The sequence below is a fragment of the Montipora foliosa genome, chromosome 1 (assembly GCF_036669935.1).
Source record: "Montipora foliosa isolate CH-2021 chromosome 1, ASM3666993v2, whole genome shotgun sequence".
Taxonomy (NCBI): Eukaryota; Metazoa; Cnidaria; class Anthozoa; order Scleractinia; family Acroporidae; genus Montipora; species Montipora foliosa.
The window spans coordinates 67415069-67425068 of record NC_090869.1 but is presented as its reverse complement, the minus strand read 5'-3'; the positions used below and the strand labels follow the sequence as shown (position 1 = coordinate 67425068).

Here is a 10000-nt window from a genome sequence, read left to right as displayed (position 1 = left end):
CTCTACTGCGTACTCGTACTGACTTAACATCGAGGCCCATCTTGCAAGACGATTAGCAGCTAATTGAGGAGATGCCTTTTTGGGATCAAACAGCGAGAGCAAAGGTTTATGATCTGTCACAAGAACAAATTTTCTCCCGTAGAGAGAATGGTTGAACTTTCTCAGTGCAAAAATAATTGATAACGCCTCTTTCTGTATCTGGCTATAGTTTCTTTGCGTTTCGGAAAGAGTCTTTGAGGCGTTGGCAATTAGGCGCTCTGAGCCATGGAAACAGCTCTGATTCCAACATTTGAAGCATTACAGGCCATTCCTATGGGTAGGAATGGGTCAAAGCGTGCAAGTACAGTGTCGTCACACAACAGAGATTTTACGGTGTCGAATGCTGCTTGCTCCTCTGTACCTCAAATCCAATGAGAATTTTTCTTAGTCAGCCGGTACAGGAGTTCCAAATGTGTGGACAGATTGGGCAGGAACTTGCTGTAGAATTGGAATCAACCGAGAAATGAGCGTAGACTGGAAACAGTCGTGGGCGCAGGCATCTTCTGAAGAGCATCAACCTTGGGACTCTTAGCAACTCCTCAGCTTGACAACAGATGTCCCAGGTACTAGACATAGGGCTGAGCAAATAAGTATTTCTCAAGGCGACAATGGAGTCCCTTATCACTCAGGAATTGTAGTAGTCTCTTTAAATTGCTGAGGTGCTCTTGCGCCGTTGATCCGCTGACCAGTATGTCATCCAGGTGTACTGCAACCCCGGGTAGATCGCTTGTAAGCTGATCCATAATCTCCTGAAAATATCCCGGGGCAGAGGTAATCCCAAAGGGTTAACGCATTTGGAGCAGAACACCTTGATAAGTGCTTAACGCAAGTTTCTTCTGTGATTCAGGACCAAGCGCAATCTGGCTGTACGCATCTGCTAAATCAATCTTCGTAAAACCATATCCTCCCGAAAGCTTCTGTATCAGTTTTTCTGGCGTAGGTATTGGATGACGATGCGTTTCCAGTTGAGCATTGACAATCGCAGAATAATCTCCACAAACCCGCAGTTTGGCCTTGGCTTGTCCTTGAAGCAAAGGTTTGCGGATGGGTAATACAGGAGTGTCATATTCATTGAATTAGGTTTTCCGCCAAACGCCACGTTTGATTCCTACCTCGTATGCTTGAACTAAGTCTTCCTGAAGTGCAAACGGAACCGTTCTAGATTTGCAGAACATTGGCTTCGCTTCGCCTTTGAACTTCACCTCCAACTAAAAGTCTTTAAGTTTTCCCAGCTCAGGCTTGAGGACATCAGAAAATTCTTCACATAATCTGCGATATTCATTTTGTAACTTCCTGTCCGTTTCTAAATCTTCAAACACAACGCGACAAACTATCGACGAGCCAGGAATGTTCTGTTGCATTAGGTTGTCCACTGATATTCCAAGATGCTCAATGGCACTACATCCTAGCAGGTTGAGGTCGGGTAATTCCGTCACATTAAATCCTAAAGCCTGTTGGGTATCTTCGGTCTCCGCTTGCAGGGTAATGGTTCCTAAAACTGGTAACTCGTGCTGACTAGCCGACTCAAAGTGTTGGTAAGGCTCCTGTAGTTCGGGTTTCCCCAGTGCACTCCAAGCATTTTTTGCCAAGGAAGTTGTCTCCTCCTCCTGTGTCCACTTCGAATTTTACCGTGTGTTGCCCTTCCAACTTGAGCGGTAAATGAAGTTCAGGAACTTGAATCCTGTTAATTGCTGTTGGCTTTAAGATAGTGACGATCTTTCGGGTTTTTCTCCTCTCACACCTCAGAATGTTGCTGTCTCGCTTTTTCTTTAAACAGACAACCTCCAGGTGTCCTATCTTACTACAATAATGGTAGTGCGCTTAAATCGACATTTCTTTGGACTGTGCCCAGGCTTGCCACATCTTATGCATGTGGCCGGGAAAGACTGGGACTCAGGCGAGGCAGACTTCCCTTTCTGGTTTGGCTGAATCTTGTTGATGTCTTGCTTTCGGTGTGGCCCATGAACAGTTTCCTTGGCCACCTTTGCGGGGTCTTCGGTTACGATCGCTATTTGTATAGCTCTTGCTAAAGTGAGTTCATCATCCTTTGACTTTAAATACCGCCTTTAGCACAGCTTCGTTATTGAGAGAACAAATAAACCTAGTTCGCAAAGCTTCGTCCAATGGATCTTGAATCGATGAAAAATCACAGATTACTGCGTCCTGACGAATGCGTGCTTCAAGTTTCTGGATTGTTTCATCCGGTTTTCTGTCCACGTGACTCCAAGACTTGCAACGTTCACGAACAATAAAACGCTTTGGGTGAAATTGTTCAGTCATGAATTCCGAAATCTCCTTGATGTTAAGCTGATTGACATTCTTTGGTGGAGTTTGCTGGCCAGCGAGGTTAGTAAGAAGTTTATATGTAAACGGTGTCTGGTTGGTCAAAAACACAGATGCCTTCTTTTCGCTCGGAACCGAATGTGCCTTGGCAAATGTACTGAACCGCGCCCAGTAATCCGTCCACAATTCAGACGCTGAGTTGAAAGCAGAGTAACTTGGTAAGGCGGCCGTAAACGACTTAGCCGTTTCTTTTCACTTAGATTTCTGGGCTCAAGAGAGCTTGGATTTTTTCCGGATGTCGCTTTTCGTGAGCTTGCATCATGAATTATTGTTGTTGAATTTTCTGTTGAAGTAATTGCAGCAATTCATCTCTCGCCACATCGCAATTTTCGAATAGCTTGAATAGGTTGTAGAAAAAACGTTTAAAACTTGAAAGTAACAAAGTCCTGTTCAAACAATATCGACAGTTGAATTAATCCCATCCTCGTTGCCAAAAATCTGTTGTGTTCTTCATCTCACAATGATTTTAAACGGAAAACATTTAACATTCAACATCCAACCTTTCACATAGAGCAAAAAGCAATATATATATATATATATATATATATATATATATATATATATATATATATATACTCCACTGCTGTAATAATTAGGCCATTTTATCCTTAGATTTTTAACTTGTACTCTATTTTAAAAATTTTTTTAACTGACGAAGGCCGAAGGGCCGTTTTTATTAAATTTCCTGAACCTTCGAGAAGTTTTGTCTTCCTCTCCAGTTTAAATACTAACTGAGGAGACAACGTGCATCCTTTTGGATCCTTCTGTTGGGAGTTTATCGCGATCGTTTGGTCAACCACTACAGATATTCAAGCTATATATATATATAAGTAGAATGATAAAGATTGAATATCCAACGATGATGCCACTTGCGAGGATGATCCAAAAGGATACAAAACGTCTTGACTCAGATAAATATATATATATATATATATATATATATATAATTAGTAGTGTAGGATGGGAACAGAAATCGATACAACAAAGGAAATGAGTGAAAATGTGTTCAGCCGGGAATCGAACCCGGGTCTCCTGGTTACCGGTCAGATGCCTTACCACTCGGCCACTGAACCAACCCCGCCATTCAGCCGAATTGGAAGGACCTTTAAATGGCAAGCTCTGAGGAGAATCGCACATTTTCTGCAGTGAGGATCGCGTCACTATGCTCAAGTTGATCAGCGATTCACAGTAAATTTCCCCCTATATATGAAATGATTGTGTAAGTTTGAGCGGGGAAATAACAACAACTAACTGCCTCATTTACCCTTGGATCACCAACCTATTCCCTTCAGAGGGCGATTCACAGTGATTTCTGACAAGTATTAATTAGTAGTGTAGGATTTCCCCGCTCAAACTTACACAATCATTTCATATATAGGGGGAAATTTACTGTGAATCGCTGATCAACTTGAGCATAGTGACGCGATCCTCACTGCAGAAAATGTGCGATTCTCCTCAGAGCTTGCCATTTAAAGGTCCTTCCAATTCGGCTGAATGGCGGGGTTGGTTCAGTGGCCGAGTGGTAAGGCATCTGACCGGTAACCAGGAGACCCGGGTTCGATTCCCGGCTGAACACGTTTTCACTCATTTCCTTTGTTGTATCGATTTCTGTTCCCATCCTACACTACTAATTAATACTTGTCAGAAATCACTGTGAATCGCCCTCTGAAGGGAATAGGTTGGTGATCCAAGGGTAAATGAGGCAGTTAGTTGTTGTTATTTCCCCGCTCAAACTTACACAATCATTATATATATATATATATATATAAATACTTTAAGAGGAAAAAAGGACGCAACTACATTTCCCGACAAGCCTGTTTCGTGAATCGCTTCACTCTTCAGGGGTTTAAACCCCTGAAGAGTGAAGCGATTCACGAAACAGGCTTGTCGGGAAATGTAGTTGCGTCCTTTTTTCCTCTTAAAGTATTTATTCCGCTCTGCTTTAACGTATTGAGCACTGTTCCACGAGAAAATCGACTTACAGACTCCCTATATATATATATATATATACAATATGTATACAATGTGCCCTCCCGGTTGTCACCATAATGGCTTTATGGCAACTCCTGAACTTGGGCACAGGATGTACGGTTACACATTGTTGGATTGCATTGTGGAGTCACAAGAGTGCTCAAACTGCAAGCAGTGAGCGAAGCATTATGCCAATAGTGAACACCTATTATGAGGCTCTCCACCCAATCCAGAGAGTGCTCAAACTGTATGAACAGTGAGCGTAATATACAATATGTATACAATGTGCCCTCCCGGTTGTCACCATAATGGCTTTATGGCAACTCCTGAACTTGGGCACAGGATGTACGGTTACATATATATATATGGTTATACGGTTATATATATATATATATATATAACTGCAGACAGTACTGTTTCGGCCTTCTGGGCCTCATCAGTGCAGTGCTGATGTCTGAGATGGAGGTTAAGCTTATAAAGCCACCCCAAATGTCCCACACATGTGGTACATCTAAGCCATGCCAGAGTGCTCAAACTAGCGAGCTAGTGAGCATGCGCAATTGCTAGCGGCAATGACTCATCCCAGTAGAGTGCTCAATTTGGACATGAAAGCAAAAGCTTTGTTATGCCAAAGAGCTATATCTAACTGCAGACAGTACTGTTTCGGCCTTCTGGGCCTCATCAGTGCAGTGCTGATGTATATATATATATATATATATATATATATATATATAGCAGGTACAATGTAAAATGCTGCGTCGCCAACGAAGAATGCCACTTGTGAGCAGGATCCAAAGAAGGATACACGATGCCTTGACTTCACGTGGTAATAAATACGTTGAATGAAAAATGGAGTCAAAAGCAAACTACTCACAGGTCCATGTTTAATGTAAAGAACAAACGTTTCGCCCTTCGGGCTTCCTCAGTGTTCACAATAAGCTAAAAACTAAAAAATACTTGGCAGGAACTGAGTCGGTTTCAAGATCTTATATATGTGAAGAAGTGACAGTGACGAAATAAACAGATTTCTTGATTACACGAAATTTACAAACAAGCGCTAATGAGTAGGTGACAAAATAGGCCAGCTTATAGACAGAAAAACCACTTACACAATAGTAGATGAAGTGAACAATATAGAGTTAATTATGGGAGCTAACCATCACAGTAAAGTATTATAAGTATTATATCTAAAGCTATGAAGAATTTAATGGAAAAAATGTTTTGGGAAAGATAAATGAAAATGGCTAAAAATGCCTGGCTAAAAAATAAAACTTATTGGCTAAACCTAATTCTATTCTTAGAGTTGAACTCTGATCGTTTGTTAAGGCCGTGGGGATGAAGAGTACACAACTGGGAGCACCAAAAAGCTTCCCTTGTGAGTAAACGCCTATCTTCTTTCACCTAAAGAACGAGAGAAAAAGGTTATTTTTCCCCTTGTGGTCAATTTTAACCCTCATTTGCCCAACATTGGTAAAATCATTAAGTCGTATAGCCATTTAATTTATGATTCACCGACATTAGCACAGATTTTTCCCAAAGGGTCAATCATTCCATCTTATAGAAGGGCCAAAACCATCAAAGAGCTCCTAGCGGGACCTAAGGGATCTAATTATACTAACAACGACCATTCTGCTACAGGTTGTTTTAAATGTAGCAAAAAATGTGATTTATGTAAGAACTTTTTAAAGGAGGATAAGATTTTTTACAGCGCTCGTACAGATCGTTATTACACTATTAGGCAACATCTTGGTTGCAAATCTAAAAACGTGATTTATATGGCCACTTGCAAGAAGTGTAAGGTTCATTATGTGGGTTCAACATCCAATGAATTCAAGGTCAGGTTTCGGAATCACAAATCGGCTATGCTTACTAACAAGACTACGTGCGAATTAGCCGTGCATTTCAATAGGGTTGAACACCAGATGTCTGACTTTGAATTCATTGTGATCGAAAAAATTGTTAATGAATGTGCAGATCACATTGATAGGCGTTTACTCACAAGGGAAGCTTTTTGGTGCTCCCAGTTGTGTACTCTTCATCCCCACGGCCTTAACAAACGATCAGAGTTCAACTCTAAGAATAGAATTAGGTTTAGCCAACAAGTTTTATTTTTTAGCCATGCATTTTTAGCCATTTTTTAGCCATTTTCATTTATTATCTTTCCCAAAACATTTTTTCCATTAAATTCTTCATAACTTTAGATATAATACTTTTTAATTATTTACTGTGATGGTTAGCTCCCATAATTAACTCTATATTGTTCACTTCATCTACTATTGTGTAAGTGGTTTTTCTGTCTATAAGCTGGCCTATTTTGTCACCTACTCATTAGCGCTTGTTTGTAAATTTCGTGTAATCAAGCAATCTGTTTATTTCGTCACTGTCACTTCTTCACATATATAAGATCTTGAAACCGACTCAGTTCCTGCCAAGTATTTTTTAGCTTTTAGCTTATTGTGAACACTGAGGAAGCCCGAAGGGCGAAACGTTTGTTCTTTACATTAAACATGGACCTGTGAGTAGTTTGCTTTTGACTCCATTTCTCCATTTTTCATTCAACCTACATATCTATATATATATATATATATATATATATATATATATATATATATATATATATATATATATATATTATAAAACTGGTTAAAAATGAAGCCGAAAATGGACAACTTTTGGTTTAAAAACTATAAAAAAAATTAAAATTCTATAAAAAGTTTCGGTCTCTCGACCTTCTTCAGTTACAAAAGAGTTGGTAGAAAAATCTACAACTTAAATAGGGTTTCACAACAATGAATAAAAACCAGTTACATAAGAAATTCAAAGAAAACAATAGGAATCCCCGAAGGGGGCCTCTGAACACTGAAATAACCACAATTAACACTTATAACTATCTAGAGCTTAGAAAAGGACTTTTTAAAAAAATTCAGTGTTAAAAAGCACCTTAAGAAATATGCAACAACTTGCCCTAAGTCCGCTAAAGTCAAGTATGCGATTTTTTGAATGGAATTCTTGTCTTTTATTCAACCCGAAAGGTGAAAGGGAAAACAACTGCGCACTCCAGTATGCTTCTTTGGTGATGAGTAAATTTTCAGTGTTCTCGGACGTACTGTTTTGAATTCCGATAAACTGCAATAAGAAGTAATAAGAGTGCACTTGCCTTCAACCAATGTGGCCTGGCTCTAAACTCAAGGAACACTATCCTCTTTATATAAATTTTAAAAAAGTTAAACAGTGATAAAGCACTGGTAGTAGCCAGTGAAGGCGGGCGTGGTTTAAACTGTTTTCCTTGCTCAACTTGAGCTGGACCAGGGTGGGAACTGATTCCTTCTAAGAATTGATTCTAATTCCCACCTTGGTCAGAGTTTTTCTCTGTCCTTGTGTAGGCCATTTCCCTTTCCAGGGCTAACTCTATGATGTATTACAGGAATAGCACTCAAAAGTATACTCCGATCTAATGTTTATAGAGCAGAGATAGCGCAATGGTGAGAGCACTCGCCTCCCACCAACGTGGCCCGAGCTCGATTCCCAGACTTGGCGTCACATGAGGGTCGAGTTTGTTGGTTCTCTACTCTGCTCCGGGAGGCTTTTCTCCGGGTACTCCGGTTTTCCTCTTTCCTCAAAGGCAAGCTATGAGCTAATGAGATTCCTTGGAACCATGTTCCCAATTAGCGACAGGATCATTTCTCACTCGTTTATTATTACTGACTCTAAGTGGGAGACATTTCTGTTGAAATATAAGTGCTACTTGGTCAACGTTTGAAAAAAACGTACCCCTCCTAGTTAGATTTGTGTGTTCTTACCTTTGGCAAAAAGATTAAAGATATCGTTGTCGTAGCAGGGAATATTATGCACAAGCTGAGCACAGCGTACAATTCTTTGTACTGCGTATCATCCAAAATGACGGATAAGAAAGCACCAATCGTGGATAAGAAAACCACGTTGTACACACAAATACCAATGACACGCGAGTCGTTCAGGTGGGCGTAAACGACATTCCTTGTCTCGTAAGCGAGAAACAGGCCATAAAGCAATAGTATTCCTTTGTACACAAAGATCAGAGTCAACCTTGCAGATATTCAGTTTATGTTCGATGATCTCGAACGGGTTATTTGGATTTCGCTGCAACAAAATGCGTAAGAATTGGCACAAGTCGACACTCATTTCAAGATTCTCCTCCAACCACAAAAAAAAAAAATTATTCGGTCAATAAGTCAGCCAGTTAGTTAGCCATTGGATCTTTCAGTGAGACAGTAAGTCAGTCAGTTAGTGTGTCAGACGTAGGTCAGTAATTGAGAAATTATGTTCTTTGATTTGGAACCTATCCTTTCACAGGTAGCCCAAGCTCGATATATGTGTATCTGTACTGTGAAATGTTATGCAAGAGTAGAAATATAAGTTTTTGTAAAGGAAAACGGTTTTTCTCAAATTTCCAAAAAATATATTTACCATTTAAAATAAAAAATAGCTTATCTTGCTTCAGTCTTGTGTTTCTTTGCCTCTGATACAGTTTCTGGGTCGATTAATCGACCCAGAAACCATACCAGAGACAAAGAACACAAGACTGAAGAAAGGTAAGCTTTTTTTTAAATTTTAAATCGTAAATATTCTTTTTGAATTTTGAGAAAAACCCTTTATAGTACAGATACACATATATTGAGCTTCGGCTACCCGTGATCCTTCCGATCTTTCAGGGTCAAAATGCACAAGAAAAAAAACCAATGAGGACGAGTCGGCATTCATTACAAAATTCTCCTCCAACCACAACATTTATTTCTATTTGAGTCCGTTAGTGACTGAGTAGGTCCCTGGGTGGATGGGTAAGTGATTGATTCAGTCAGTTGGTCAGTCGGTCGATCGGTAGCCTGCGTGGCAAGGGTAAGTAAATTAATTTTTCTGGAAGAGAGGAGAAGGAAACACTTGCGGACAAGCCCCTCGATTTTGAAAAACTCCCGTTCGCACACAAACGGAGCTCGTAATTGGCTTGGCTAAGTCGCATATTATTGAGCAAAGGGCTGACATGGCTAAAGCGGAAGACGTGATTTTCTCTTCTGACGGGGATTTAGTCATGAGTTGCGACAAGAACAAAAGTCGTCTGTGAAATAGCTCTTCACAAGAATTCTATTTGCTTTGTTCTCCTCAGGATTTAGGAAAATTGCGATCTTTCCAGTTTTAGCACTTGCCAAAGAATTCACGACTGTGTCATCCGCTGAAAGGTATTGCGAACTATCAATTCAATGGGGTTTCGGCTGGCTCGTAAACAGACTCCTAAAGGATTTAATCTTACGAGGTCCTTGTATTTTGCACCGCTGTGGAACAATGCTGTTGAAATCCTGTCGTGTAATTTCGACGCTTTGGGATATTGCAAAAGCAAGTGCGCCACTATTTGTATTCGTAGCTGTTCCTTTAAATTTAACATCAAGAATATAATACCACATGCGGTAAGAACAAGGTCATACACCACGGAACAGAAAATTCGCACTTTCTCTAAGTGTATTGTGTTGGACAACATATACAGTGATTTGGCGGGATTGTCAGACAACAACATGCTTTCGAATTTCAGGTACTCTGACATTTCATTGAGAGAAATTTTTGCTCACAGCATTAGCTGCCACAAGTTATAATCAGATACTTGCCTTACCAATCATTA

The 10000-nt window shown here is 40.0% G+C and overlaps 1 non-coding gene and 1 pseudogene across 1 annotated transcript; both read right to left on the bottom strand.

Annotated features, from left to right (window-relative positions):
* Nucleotides 1–578: 578 nt before the first annotated feature.
* Nucleotides 579–7741, bottom strand: LOC137972755 (uncharacterized; annotated as a pseudogene).
* Trnat-ggu (transfer RNA threonine (anticodon GGU)) lies at nt 3384–3455 on the bottom strand. The gene has a single exon. It is a non-coding gene; the product is annotated as a tRNA-Thr (tRNA).
* Nucleotides 7742–10000: the final 2259 nt, after the last annotated feature.